The sequence below is a fragment of the Eptesicus fuscus genome, chromosome 15, assembly GCF_027574615.1.
Source record: "Eptesicus fuscus isolate TK198812 chromosome 15, DD_ASM_mEF_20220401, whole genome shotgun sequence".
Classification (NCBI taxonomy): Eukaryota; Metazoa; Chordata; class Mammalia; order Chiroptera; family Vespertilionidae; genus Eptesicus; species Eptesicus fuscus.
The window spans coordinates 51,323,786-51,337,986 of NC_072487.1; the positions used below are offsets into that span (position 1 = coordinate 51,323,786).

At 31.3% G+C, this 14,201-nt stretch overlaps 1 protein-coding gene across 3 annotated transcripts in view; it reads left to right on the forward strand.

The window, feature by feature from the left end:
• ZCCHC7 (zinc finger CCHC-type containing 7) overlaps positions 1-14,201 on the forward strand; it is a 200,667-nt gene that overhangs the window by 6,880 nt on the left and 179,586 nt on the right. The gene's annotated exons all lie outside the window — the stretch shown is intronic.

Genomic DNA, 14,201 nt, shown 5'->3' on the forward strand with positions numbered 1-14,201 from the left:
CCTAGGAGTTATTCAGGTAGCAAGCATGGGGAATGCTTGGTACACATAGGATATGGAATTAATATTAAGATTTTAGCTCTAACCAGTTTGGCTCAGTGGATAGAGCATCGGCCTGCGGACTAAAGGGTCCAGGTTCAATTCTGGTCAAGGGCATGTACCTTGGTTGCGGGCACATCCCCAGTAGGGGGTGTGCAGGAGGCAGCTGATGGATGTTTCTAACTCTCTATCCCTCTCCCTTCCTCTCTGTAAAAAAAAAAATCAATAAAATATATTAAAAAAAAAGATTTTAGGAACTCCACAATAAGTAAGGTAGGAAACTGAAAAGCTGTAAGTGTACAGTAGACTGTAGGAGAAAATGCAAATTCTGAGAACCACACCACAGGATTGAAATTTCGGTGTTAGCTTTGTCTCTTCTGTCACAAGTAGTCATCTAGTATTGATACTTATCCTTTTAAAAAGTCCCTTTCATTTCTTACCTTTTATACCCAATGCCTAGCAATAGTGTCCTAAATGATTTTTTTAAAAAATATATCTTCCTTGCACACTATATTGGTCCTGAAATGCCCTTTTACTCATAGTATTTTACTGCTGCTCCAAAACCTTTCATGGTACCCACTTGCCCTCAGAGGCGTGATGATACTGAATGGAGATCATGCTCTGGAGCTCCAGAGATTGACAAACTTTATTATAAGAAGCCAGATAAGAAATATTTTAGGTTTCCAGGCCATAGGATCTCCTAACTACTTTGCCCTTATTGTGGGCATAATACCTAAGAAATGGGATAGTTATTTATTTTTAATTGATTTTTTTTTTTTTTAAAGAGAAAGAGGCAGGGAGAGAAAGAGAGAGAAATGATGTGAGAGAGAAACATCGATTGGTTGCCTCCCACATGTGCCTGACTGGGGATTGAACCCACAACCTGGGTATGTGCCGTGATCGGGAATTGAACCTGCCACCTTTTGGTGTATGGGAGGATGCTCTAACCAACTGAGCCACACCTCCCAGACCTGGGATGGTTATTTCAACAAAATCTTATTATTAACCCTTTGTACTCGCTTGCTTTTTTTCTCGATTCCTTTATTCTAATGCTAACCGTGTCGAGTCACACTCGACATCCGAGTGCAAAAAGTTAAAAGCAGGTGGCTGCCTCAGGTATAATAGGCCAACTGAGAATTTGACAGCAAAAGGAGGAAAATAAATAGAATAGTACATAGAAAGTAGTAAGTAGAAAATAAATAAAACATAGAGCAAAATCAAGTAAAGTTTTGTCAGAATAAAGGAGATCTAATAATGTTTTTAGAAGGAAAAATTTTGAAGGAGAGATTATACCTGTTTAGTAGATTAGAGTGGGCGGGGCCAAGTAAAAGATGGGTTCAGGTATATATGTAGGAATTAGTTTTAAAAGGGGAGAGACACACCATTAGTCACTAAATTATCAAATATTGGTAGAGAAGAATTGCATTGTTTTGAGGATATCTTTTTATTGAGATGAAATTAACTTAAAATTAACCATTTTAAAGTGCTCAATTCAGTGGTTTTTAGTTCATTGGAAATGTAGAACCATTACATCTATGTAGTTCCAAAACATTTTCACCACATCCAAAGGAAACACTGTACCCATTGAAGTCATTTTCGTTTCTTCCTCCTCAGACCCTGGCAACCACTAATCTGTTTCTGTCTCTATGCATTTACCTATCCTGGATATTTCATCTAAATAGAAGCATACAATATGTGACTTTTTGTGTCTGGCTTTCACTTAGCATAAAGTTTTGGAGATTTGTGCATGTTGTAGCTTATTATCAGTTCTTCGTTCTTTTTAAGGCTGAATAATATTCCATTCTGTGAATATACCACATTTTGTTTATCCATTCATTTGTTGATTGACATATGGGTTATTTCCACCTTTTGGCTATTGTAAACAGTGCTGTTGTGAACATTCATTCATATTTAGGTATTTATTTGAATATCTGTTTTGGATATTCTTTGGGTTATATACCTAGGAATGGAATTACTGGTATTTTTATGTTTCACTTTTTTAGGAATTACCTAACTTTTTTTCACAGTGGCTACACCATTATACTTCCTACCAGTACAAGGATTCCACTTAATGGCATTGTTTTTTATGATGACTTGTCGTGTTGTACATTTCTATATGATTTGCACATTTCTACTAATATTTGGCAGGTTCTTTGTTATTTTTTAGTCCCCCTCCATTCTGTTTCATATAGTTGTTGCTTATGTTTTTCTAGAATAGCTTTTTTTGCATAAAATTTCCTTATATGTTGCCATTCATTTATAGTTTTTAAAGAAACTGATTCTATTCATTTAAAGTTTAGTGTGTGTATTAGTAAAAATGTTTGATACAAGACCTAAGTAATTCTTGATTCCAGACATTCAGTGTATGATTCTATTATCCATATTGACATTTATCCCTACTCTTTGCTTCTAGGAATTTTTAAAAATATTTTTTAATGGACTTCAAGGAGAGAGAGAGAGAGATGATCATGATGATCATGATGATGAGAGAATCATTGATTGGCTGCCTTTTGCACACCCCACACTGGGGATTGAGCCTGCAACCCTGGCATATGCCCTGATGGGGACCTTCTAGTTCATAGGTTGATGCTCAACCACTGAGCCCTGTTGGCCAGGCTAGAATTTGTGTGTGTTTTTTTGTTCCAGCCAAATGGAAACAAATTCTGCAGCCTGCAAATTAACTTGCTTGACTCTTACAAACTCTTACAGATATTCAAATATATATTCCTATTTTATTTCCTTGACCTGCTAATGCCATAATCCTATTTCTTTCCCAGTTAGTAAGCAGTATATTCAGTGCTGATACCTATTTGGTGTGTTGTTATTCTCTAATCATTATTATCTCATTCATAAATAGATCTGGGGAAAGGTCTGATTCAGTGTATATAATAGTCTTTAGAGAAAAGATTTTTTCATGTTGGTGGAATTTTGTGGAAATCCTGGCACACTTTTGAAATGATGATTGTTAAACAGCAGCAACAGCTAATTTGTGTATTCCTTTCCCTTCCTTCCACCCCTGTCCCCAAACTGTGGCACGTTTAAAATATCCATAGGATGTGAGAGAAGAGATTATAAACTCCTGATGGCAGGTCTTTTCCATGCTCAGAAGTCTCCTTATATATTTATATAAGATATATTTTATATAATATATTCCTTGATATATATTACTTTGTTTTTCAATAATTGCTAAATGAACAAACATTTATTGAGCATCTACTCTATGTAGAATATTATATAGAGGGGATTTACAGTGGTAAAAAGAGATAATTTTAGCCTTAAGTGGTTTGTGTTTCACTGAAGAGACAAAATATAATAAGAAGCTAAGTAATTTATAGCCGAAACCGGTTTGGCTCGGTGGATAGAGTGTCGGCCTGCGGACTCAAGGGTCCCAGGTTCGATTCCGGTCGGGAGCATGTACATTGGTTGTGGGCACATCCCCGGTGGGGGGTGTGCAGGAGGCAGCTGGTCGATGTTTCTCATCGATGTTTCTAGCTCTCTATCCCTCTCCCTTCCTCTCTGTAAAAAATAAATAAATAAACAAATAAATAAATAAATAGAAGCTAAGTAATTTATAGAAGTCTCTTTTTTCTTAACCATGGGAGTTAAGTCTCTCAAAATCTTGGTGATGTGGTTGAAAACTTAACTCTCTAAAAAATAGGATTAGTGAATTTTAGGTAGTATATAAACATATGAAAGACTATATAAGTACATACATATTTCCCATTTACTATTGTTAAATTTGTAGTAAAGAGTACAGCACCACTCTTGCTCTGTGGATAATTAAGGCTTTCCCCTGCTGTTTCAGTTTCAGTGAGATGCTTACATTTGTTTTATTTTAATACACAATTAGAGATAATACACTGTCAGGCAGATAATACACAAGTAAAAGGCATTTTTCCCCCTTTCTGTTCTTCTTCCAGTGTTTAATACTTTTCTGATTTTGAATTTGTTGATTAGTTTCCTGAGGTTCCATTGAGGCCTTGGGGATGTAACATTTATGTAATGTTCAGCCAAGCCTTCCTCAGTATATAGTTTTATGATGAGGGCTTTGGCTATAATAAGTTCATGCTAAAACATAGACCTAAAGTGCCCGTTACATCTGGCTCTCAGCTTTCTCTACTGAGGGATGTAGGAGTTTATTTCTAAGATCTAGGCTTCATTTTCTTTACTTTCTTTACTCATTCCCTTATTATATAAACGATGCCTACTCTATCATTTGTTTACTTTTAAAAATTCTCACCCTTTATTTTCTTTCTTTTGTTATCCTCAGTAGGATTGGCTTGCAATTCTCATGTTTTAGAAAGACAGGTTATCTGATTGAAGAAAACATGCACCACAGGGAATCAGCATGGTTTTTAGTTTGTGAGGGTGATCTCAAGTTTGGGAAGGATTATTTTATATGACAGCTAAATGATGGGGAGAGACAATAAATGCTGTAAGAATTATAGAGGAATAATCAGCAACTTATTTTCCTGCATAGAGAAGGGATATTATTAGCTCTGGGAGTAATTGCTAACTCTTTGTTAATTTTTTATGGAAATTTTAAAGTACACAAGGATAGAATGTTATAATGGACTTAGCATTCTATAAACCAACTTCAACAAATTATCAACTTATAACCAATATTATATTTAACTCCATGCTCCTATAATATTTTGAAGCAAATCACATACATCATTTCATTCATTGATATACATACATATATATATATATTTAGTATGTATTTCTGAAAGATAAATATTCTTAAGAAATAATCATATCATTATCACACCTAGACAAATTCTCACTAATTTTTTTTTCATTAAATATAACTAGAGTCAGTGTTAAGATTTTCCCATTTGGCTCTTAAATTTTTTTCTTACACTTTATTTGAATTAAATCTGTTGTAATTGGTTGGTAACTTGTATCCTTTATAGCAGGGTAGGGAATCAAATTTGATTTGGTGACATTTTATGTTCTAATTAAAACTAAATCTGAAGTCTTAAAAATCAGTCTAATACTTACTTATTGGATGCTTCCACTGTATAAGCCACTGTATCTTTAAGAAGTTGTGATTTAAGAATTGCTATATAATTCCTGCCTTTAGAATCCTTAAAGTGCATGACAATATGGAAACTTCACTGTGATACCAGAGTTACATATATTTTTACAAATATAAGAGATGCTTCAGCACAGTACATAATCATTTTAAGGTGAATGTAATAGACTTTTAAAAAAGATTATTGTGGGTAGGCAAAGTGTAAGACTGAATTGAAAAGTAGCCCTTTGAACTGAGTCTTAAAGAATGGATAGGATTTAAAGTTTAGGTTAAATGCAAAGAGGAAGAGTAGAAACTGAAAACCCTAATAGAAACTTAAGACTATATAGTATCATTAATGTTTAATTAATGGTTTAATATGTGGTTAATATGATTAAACATTTTAATAGTATGGCTTTTTAGACAACCACCTTAGCCTAAATATAAATGAGGAAGGGCATTTATGTTTTGTATATGTTCAGAATGCTGACCAAGATTTTTTGGTCATTATTTTGTTCTAATGTTTTCTACCTGTTTCTTGCTTTATATCTCATTTTCCTTTAAAAAAATGTGGATAATTTATATGACTTTGTGGCAGATAGAAAAATTCTCTCAGATGGACCAGGTGCTATAAGTCAAAGGACAGCTTTTTAAAGTGTCCTTTATGCAGGGCTGTTCCAATTAGAGCATGTCTTAAACTATAACTTTGGGCATCTCATAGCTTGTGTTCTTCCTTACCATCTTTTTTTTCTCCTTACCATCTTTAACATAGTAATTTTAATTAATTAAACTTTGCTTTTAATGCTCCTCAAATCTTTAAGGTAATATTTCCCTCCTCCCCATTTTGCATTTATCAGATAACTAGTCAGTTTAATTTCAGTAAATATAGTTTCTTGAGAGATTTTATGGCCAAATAGGTCATAATAGTGGATTGCTGCCCAGCTGGCATGGCTCAGTGGTTGAGCATCGACCTATGAACTGGGAGGTCACAGTTCAATTCCCAATGGTGCTGGGTTTTGGGCTTGATCCCCAGTGGGGGGTGTACAGAAGGCAGCCGATTGATGGTTCTCTCTCATCATTGATGTTTCTCTCTCTCCCTCTCCCTTCCTCTCTCTAAAATCACTTTTAAAAAATTAAAAAACAAACAGTGGGTTGCTGTTTGACATTCTTCTCATTGATGTATTGTTTAATTTCTGCCTTATAATTGAAAAATAGCCATATGCTAGAGTTCCAGTGACCGGGAACATCAAGGAGCTCCCTCCCTGATGTTTTCAGCTTTTGTAAGCCTGAATTACACAATTCCTAAAGCTGCTTTTGAACTGTCTCTAGTTGTAGCATGTTACCTTACACTTAACTATTGTTAGGGCATCTTTTTATTTAATTTCTAATTAGCATAATGACTTAAACTGTTATTCACTGTTCTATAGTGAAGTTGTCATAGGGAGAGAAGAAATAAAAATGTTCAATTTCAACTTTACTTGTGAATGGAGTGAAGTTTGAAAGCCTTTTATGGCCATTGTTCAGCAGACTGAAAATCTCATTAGAAATCCCAGAAATGCTAAGGCAGCTTTGGGTTAGATTTTAATAACATTTTGGAATGTTGATATTGCATGTTGCTAATTTTTGTGATTTTACTGTTGATCAGTAAGTTAGGTATGCATTCTTGCAAAGTCAATTTATGACTTTTAGTCTAAATCCATTTGCAGTAGCTTTTCAACAGTGATAAGTACCTAGGGACAGGATTAAATTTTACTTTTTTTGACATTTCTTTTAGAAACTGATTAAATTTTCGCATAAGATATACTAAACTTGTTGAAAACTGCTTAGTAAAAAATAATATAATATATTATATATAAAATAATATAATATATATATATGTATGTATGGAACTAATGACTTAGTTGCCATTATAAGTTACTTACTCATCTACAGGTTTACTCTTTTTTTGGAATGGAGAAGCATAAAATAAGGTGGGCACATTTTCATTTTATCTCCTTATCATAGGAACTTGAATACTGATGTCTGGATAAAGAGTGTTTAAATGTAATTTTCTTATAGCTGTTTGCTATAAAGGTACTGTATTTCATATAGTGATTACTAGTTTAGGAAGATAAGTGTAATTTATAGACAGTATATTTTTATGGTCAGAAGGTAAATTTGATGGGAACTACATTTGATTAAAAACTCTAAAACATTTTTCACAAGAAATATAGAATAGGAAACATTTACTCATTTTTCCTTGTAATAGAAAAGGCTATTTAGATAGTTCATGTCTTTAAATAGGTCCTGTTTTTAAGTTTTTGCTAAATTTATATTTAACTTCCAAGTGATTTACTGATCTCTTGCTAACCCTCCCCTAGTTGTTAACACTTAATAAAATGAAAGTGTTTGACTTAAGGAAGTTATTCAGCCAAATTATTGTTTATCTTTGTTTTGTTATAAATTGTCATGGTTAAGATTTTGGCATTTTGAGTATTTACCAGATTGTTGTTGATTCTGCTTATAATAAATAAATATTTTAATTGAGCATCACCATGTATATGGTCACATTTTCTTTTCAGATTACACAGAGATACTTAGGAATATCTAAAGGAAGAGATTTTACTTGTTTCTTAGTTTTTGAATCTTGATCTGATAACGTGCTATCAGATATAATTTGTGGGGCAAAAGTTATTTTTGCAATACAGATTTGGATTCAATGTAAATGAAAAGTAGTAATAGATTATTTAAAAGTGGATCTTGTCTGTTAATGTATAACTTTATTTCTATGACATTTTTATCTTAGAATTTCAGCTTTTGTCATAGTTTTGAAAATTGTCAATGGTGGACTTGAGAGCATCTGCTCTTTTGCAAATTCACATTAAGGGAAGACAGCACAGTTCTATTATGGGAAAATAATTTGTACTCTCCTCCCCTGCTTTTGCCCAAATATATAGTTAATTTATAATTACCTCAATATGAAAGTTTGGCTCTTTAGAGCTACTTATTGAGAGAAAATGTTTTTATTGGCGTGGTAGGTCACATTTGATTTTGCTTTGTAATGAATAGTGCCTTTAACAGAATTATCTACTCTAGGAAGGGAAAGCCCTAATTTCTAGAAAACTTTTTAATAGTCTTTCCGTATTTGTAGTTAATGAGAAATTTTAAAGATATAGGGGGATAGTCTGCTTATAGCTGATAAATGTCATTACTAAGTAATTGAATAATTATACTTTGAAAAGTCAGGTGAGAGGAATTCAAGATAAAGAGGAAAATGGCAAATAAATTTAAAGAAAGGAGGTTTTATTTAAAGAAAAGGCGTGCAATTACATTAATCCTATAAGTTACTCCTTATATTGCTCTAATCATTTTTTAGTGTGAAATGATCTGATTGAAACAAAAGTGAACTTTTGTCAGTGATTTTACTTAGAAATAGTATTACTTTCCACTTCTAAAGATTTTAATTGCCAGTAAATTTTTATTGTTCTAAGTACTTGAAAATTACCTCAATCCCCTATAATTAATATTTTGCTTTTTATTCAGTACCCTCTTTCACCTATTTTGTTTTGCTTTAAAAATGACATAAATTTTGTGAGAGAATAAATATAACAAATATTGCTGTAAATATGTTCTTACTTTACTATAGTATGATTGATTTTTATGTGTATGAAGTATTTTCTTAAAAAGGTTAATAATATTTAAGATGTTTTTGGATAGCTGATTTACTGGCAAAAATTCATCAGGTCTAAGTTATCGAATATTTGTATTGGTTTTTAACACCATGACTGTTTTGGTTGTTGTGTAAGTACCTTTATTCTTCTGTTTGAGATGTTCTAGTTTGGGAAATTTCCTTTATTACCAGATTTAACAGGTGAAATGTAATGGTTGTGCCACTGATCGTCTAATTTTTAAGCTGTTTTGATTAGTTACACTAACTTTGGTATATAGTTCTTTATGGAATAGTCGAGGAGGAGCTGTATCTTGCCATCACTTAGGTTAACAACAGGATCAAAGGGCTTATTTCTGACTTTTCTTTCTTTTGTTAAAAATTTTCATTGCTTTAACATTATTTGAATATGGAAGGAGATAGAGTTGTGAAGCAGATTTCTGATTTGCTGATTCTCAGTATTAAGCAATGGGAATCCTTACTCTTCCTTTAGATACATCACATACATATGTACATTTTGATTTAAGGGGGAAAAAACTTAAATCTTTATGGTACATTGTGGATAGTTATGCCTTTTTAAAATTAATAAAACTAATAAAGTTTGTTTGGAAATCTCAAAAGATCTTTAGTAGTATACCTGCAACCTCAGCACTTCCTTTTTATCTATACAGATTTCCCTGCCTATTGTGGCCGTTAGCTCTAATTTAAATTTCCCATGGCTTTGGGTTGCAGACTTGGTTTTCTGCAAGAGTGCCCATGCTTACATGGTCATATATTCTGGGCGACTTTTCCACTTTTTCTTTTTTGTTATTTTGTTGATTGCTAAAGGGAAAGGGAATCTTTTTTTTTTTTTTCCCCACTTCTTTGTTTTGATCTTTCTTCCTTAGCCCATCTATTTGTGTGTTTTATTTTGCAGATTGGGAAGAATTATTGTGTGGATTTAGATCCATGGGGACTAGCAAGGAAAAACTAAACTAATTTTGTTCTTGGTTTTGTTTTCTTAATAACAGTAACAATTTAATTTTTTAGCCATTGAGCAGCTCAAAAGATATGTTAGCTTTATGCATGAAATTGATAGGAAAGTATTAATTCCAGAATTTTCTATTCATGGTTGCTCTACTGATGGAATAAAAATGTTATGTTATAGTTGAATTAAGTAAATACTACTATAAATACTAATTAGCAGTAAGTAGTACTGTTATAAGTTTTAATTTAAATATTATTGTATATTCAAAAGATAACCATAGGTAATCAGCTGTAATCTGATATGTGCTATCTCTTACATTCATTTTTTTCTTGTTATGATGTGTATGTATTCAAATAGACATATCAATATACATTGATTTGAGACATACATTTTTAACTTGACCAGATCTTAAAAATTTTCCTATTCTTGCAAAACATGCTTACTTTTCAAATGTGAAGGATTTTGTTTTATGAAACAACTTTGTGCTACTAAATGTTAAATCTTTGGAGAACTGTTATGGCAATTTAAATGTTGAGTAATTTGTTACTGCTGTAAGGGAATAGTAGAGGCTTCTATTCTAACATCTCAAAATATTTTTTCATTAATATCTGAAGATTTTAGAATAGCAAATTAGTGTGATCAAAGATACTTCGGTATTATATTTGTTTTGTGAGGATGCCAACATACAATAGCATTATTTAACAGAATTTTGAATTCCTTAAATTAATATAAAATATTAAGTATTTTTTAGCATTTAAAAATTGTAATAATTTCCAAATATACCATGAAAACTGATGTTGTGATATACTGTTAACTAATAGGCTAAGAGAACTTTCTAACATTGATAAATAGTATGAAAAAGGATTAATTTTGATATGCATAATTTTAGGGGTTTTTGTTTGTTCAGTTGATTATACACCATGGCAATGAGTTATCTAAAATTTTCTTTCTGGATGTGTGTTAAGTACATTGGGAACTGGAGTAAGGGCAAGTTTTCTTTTGTGCCTACTAATTGTAGTTTTTCTTCTGGATTTTAGTGCTCCTAGACTATGAAACTGGTTTATAGAATTTGTTATTACCAAGAAATAAATGACATTTTTGAATTTTTGTTTTTATTATTTTCTAGTTATTATGTATTTCACAATTTTATTTCTATCTAATGATGTCTCAAGAAGCAATTTCTCTTAAAATCAGTGAGTTTCAAACTAGGAAGAAAATGTATCCTGATAGTCTTATTAGCTCTTGTATTATCCCTGACAATTAAAATTATCTTAATAATTTTTACTTTTCATCATTGTTATAGAGGTTTCATAAGTTTGTAAAATGATTCTTCCTAATTCTGACTAGTAGTTTTAAAGGTGTTTTATGTTTACATTTGATTTTCATATGTAATTATTAAAAAACACTAAGCTCTACAATACATTCCAGTATTCACATCAAATCAGGGTATAGATATGGAAAACTGATTCAACTGTGAAAGTGTACAGCTCTAAAAATAAGAAAATTTTTCTGTTAGTGCAAATAACAATTTTTTTCTGTTAGAGAGATCTCTACTATTCCCTTACTGAATGTTCATGTAAAATGTTATTAGGTCTTAAAGCTAAGGGCACAGATTTGTTGTGTGGCTTTCAGTAGGAAAGCACTGTAGAGCCGAACTTGAAATTTATTAAGGAAAGAGCAAACTGGTAAAGTGCTTTCATGCTATTAAAACCTTCACAATCGTCAGACAACTTTTTTTTTTAAAGGTCATGATTCTTGATTCCTTTTCCAGTGTTTATTTGAAACTCTCGTTTTGTAGGATTTCTTTTTTGTTCTCCCTCTCTTTTTTCTTTTGGCAGTGGGCGGAAGGTTCTCTTAAAACTGAATGGCTAAACATGTATAGTAACTATTAATGTGTAATGGAAATACTTTTATTCTTGATATTTTTTAGACCAGAAAATGCTTTGAAGGTAAGCCAATGAAGGTAAAATTACATTGTGTGGTTGGAAAACCTTTTGGATTTTTCTGTTTAAAAGAGTAGGCTCTGCATTAGAGCTTTAAGTAGGGGTTGTTTGTGAAATATTTTTAAATTCTCTTATTGCTTGGTAAGTTTGAGGTGTTTTTGTATTTCCTGAAAAATACTAAACTGTGTATTAGAGAACAAGAACTTGGGAAAGAAAGCTCATATCCAAAATGTCTACACTTGACAGGTAGAGATTTATATGCCGTTAAAGAATTTTTAAAACATAGTGTGCTTGAACTCTTTTTTTCTCAGAGTTTACTTAAACTTTGACATATTTCACAAAGTTTGATTGTGATAACTATTAAAATTTTAAGTCTGGCATTTATCCTGAATTAATTTAAGCCTTTACAAAATTAACCAAACAATCCTTGATGATAATTGCTGATTTTCAGTTACATTATATTCATTTTAAATTATAGTTCTTTGACTGGTATTTTTTTCCTTTTATTAATATGATAAGCTAAACTTTAAAAAAAGATCTGTAAGAATGCAGAACTTGAATTATGTAAAATTTTTATATTTTGCTGTAGAGATAAATTAAAGTACATTTTGGTATATAATAATTTTATTTCTTAGTGTTATAAGGACATCTACTGGCTTCCAGTATATAAAAAAGGTAGACCTATTAATTTTAAATATTTTCGTAAATTAACTGGAGTCATTTTTTTAATGCAAAAACTTGAAGCAAATGATTAAATATACTAGTGTTGGTTTATTTAGATTTTCAGCAATTAGACTTTGTGAAGTAGGAATAAGACCTGGGATTTTATTTAATTTAAGAAAATATAATTTAAAAATACTAATATTAGAACTAGAGAAATCTTATCAAGTGTAGTAAATCCATGTCCATAATTATTTTAAATCTCTAGTTAGAGAGGAAAGTATGAGATGCTAACATCTTCTTTTTGGAAACCATAAACTGTGTTTTGAAAAGGATGAAAGGACAAAAGTAACCTGGTTTCAAGCAAATTTATATAATTTTGACAACGTATTTTTCTGTTTTGTCATTGATGGGTTCATGTCACAAAATTCTGCAAAACTTCACAAAGTATTAGGAGGTATATTTTAATTTAGTAGGCTCGCTGAAAACTGTTTTGTGATATATCTAGAAAATTTTATATATGGAATTTTTATATTTTAAAATTTAGTGATTTTAGGTGACAGATGACAAATCATCTTGGTGCTTTTTCTCAATTTTAGTCTTGTTAATTTAGACATATTCTTATTATTTGTTTAAAATTTACTTATAGTAATATGTTATTGTTGGAATACAGTCTTACTGTTCCAGTTACATTTCATCCATCTATGACATTTTATCAGCCAGCTATTATTATATTATTATTATTATTATTTTGTGTTGTTATAAGGTACAGACTTCCAATTTAAAGTTAGAGCTGGTGTATATTACAGTGTATATGACCATTTCTAATTTGACCTGTTACTGTAAAGAAGGTTAACAAGTGTGTATGACTAGCCCACCCCTTCTGGAGCAGTTGAGAACAGGCCTCAGAAGACTCAAAGGAATTCTTTTAACTCCTAGCAGGGCCACGGGGTCAATGTCAGATTTAGTCATGCTGTTATTTTAGCCCAGTGGTCCAGAGAGATGACTGAAAAGTGAGTCTTTTATTTCTTTTTTTGTGTGGTTATTAACAGGATTAAATGTAAGCCATTGTGTACTTAGTACCAATTAGTTTCTCATCTGAGAGGTTCATTATGATTTTTTGTCAGCCTTCACCTTGTAATATTTGTTTCATTGTTTGATTAGTTAAGGGGCTGAATGGACTAAAGAAAAGTTTTATAGCAGTGCTTTTAAATTCATTGATAATTTTAATACATAGTAAGATATGTAGACCTTGAATGAAAAATGGACCACATTGAAAATTGGCATAAAAGATGGTGAAGTTAAGGAAATTGTTAAAAATTTTCCTTTTCAATGTATTTTCATTAGTCTTAAAAAACAGACTATTATATCAAATAATACTTTTATATTTTTAGTAGTCTGCTTTATATTCTTATGCATACTTTAAAGAATTATGTTCAATTTGCTGTGAATTTGTAATTATTGTTTGGGAAGGAACTCCACCAAGAAACACACACCAAGAAACTCAAAAATTAAAAAACTCTTCTTCCAATTTCTAGATTAGAAACATAGATTGAACTATTAAAAGTGAACATAAAAATTCTAGAATAAAGCTAATTATCAGGTATAAACAAGCCTTAATTTTTAAAAAAGCAGCCTGAAAGTTGATTCTTTATGCTATTATAAATAAGTAAAAATGCAAAGTTGTACAAGTTCAGAGAAGAGGAACATACCTTTTAATTATGTATTAAATTGGTGTGGTTTGGTGGTGTTTTTTATATTTGCCTTTTGAAATTCTTATTAAGTGTTTCATTCAATAACATTTCTCATTTAAAACATTTAGATCTTTCAATAAGTTTTTGGACAAAAATTGTTCTTATAAATTGGGTCAGAGATGCTAATTTCAATTAAAAGCAACAAATATAACTCAGAATTAAAATAGAAGAATTATTT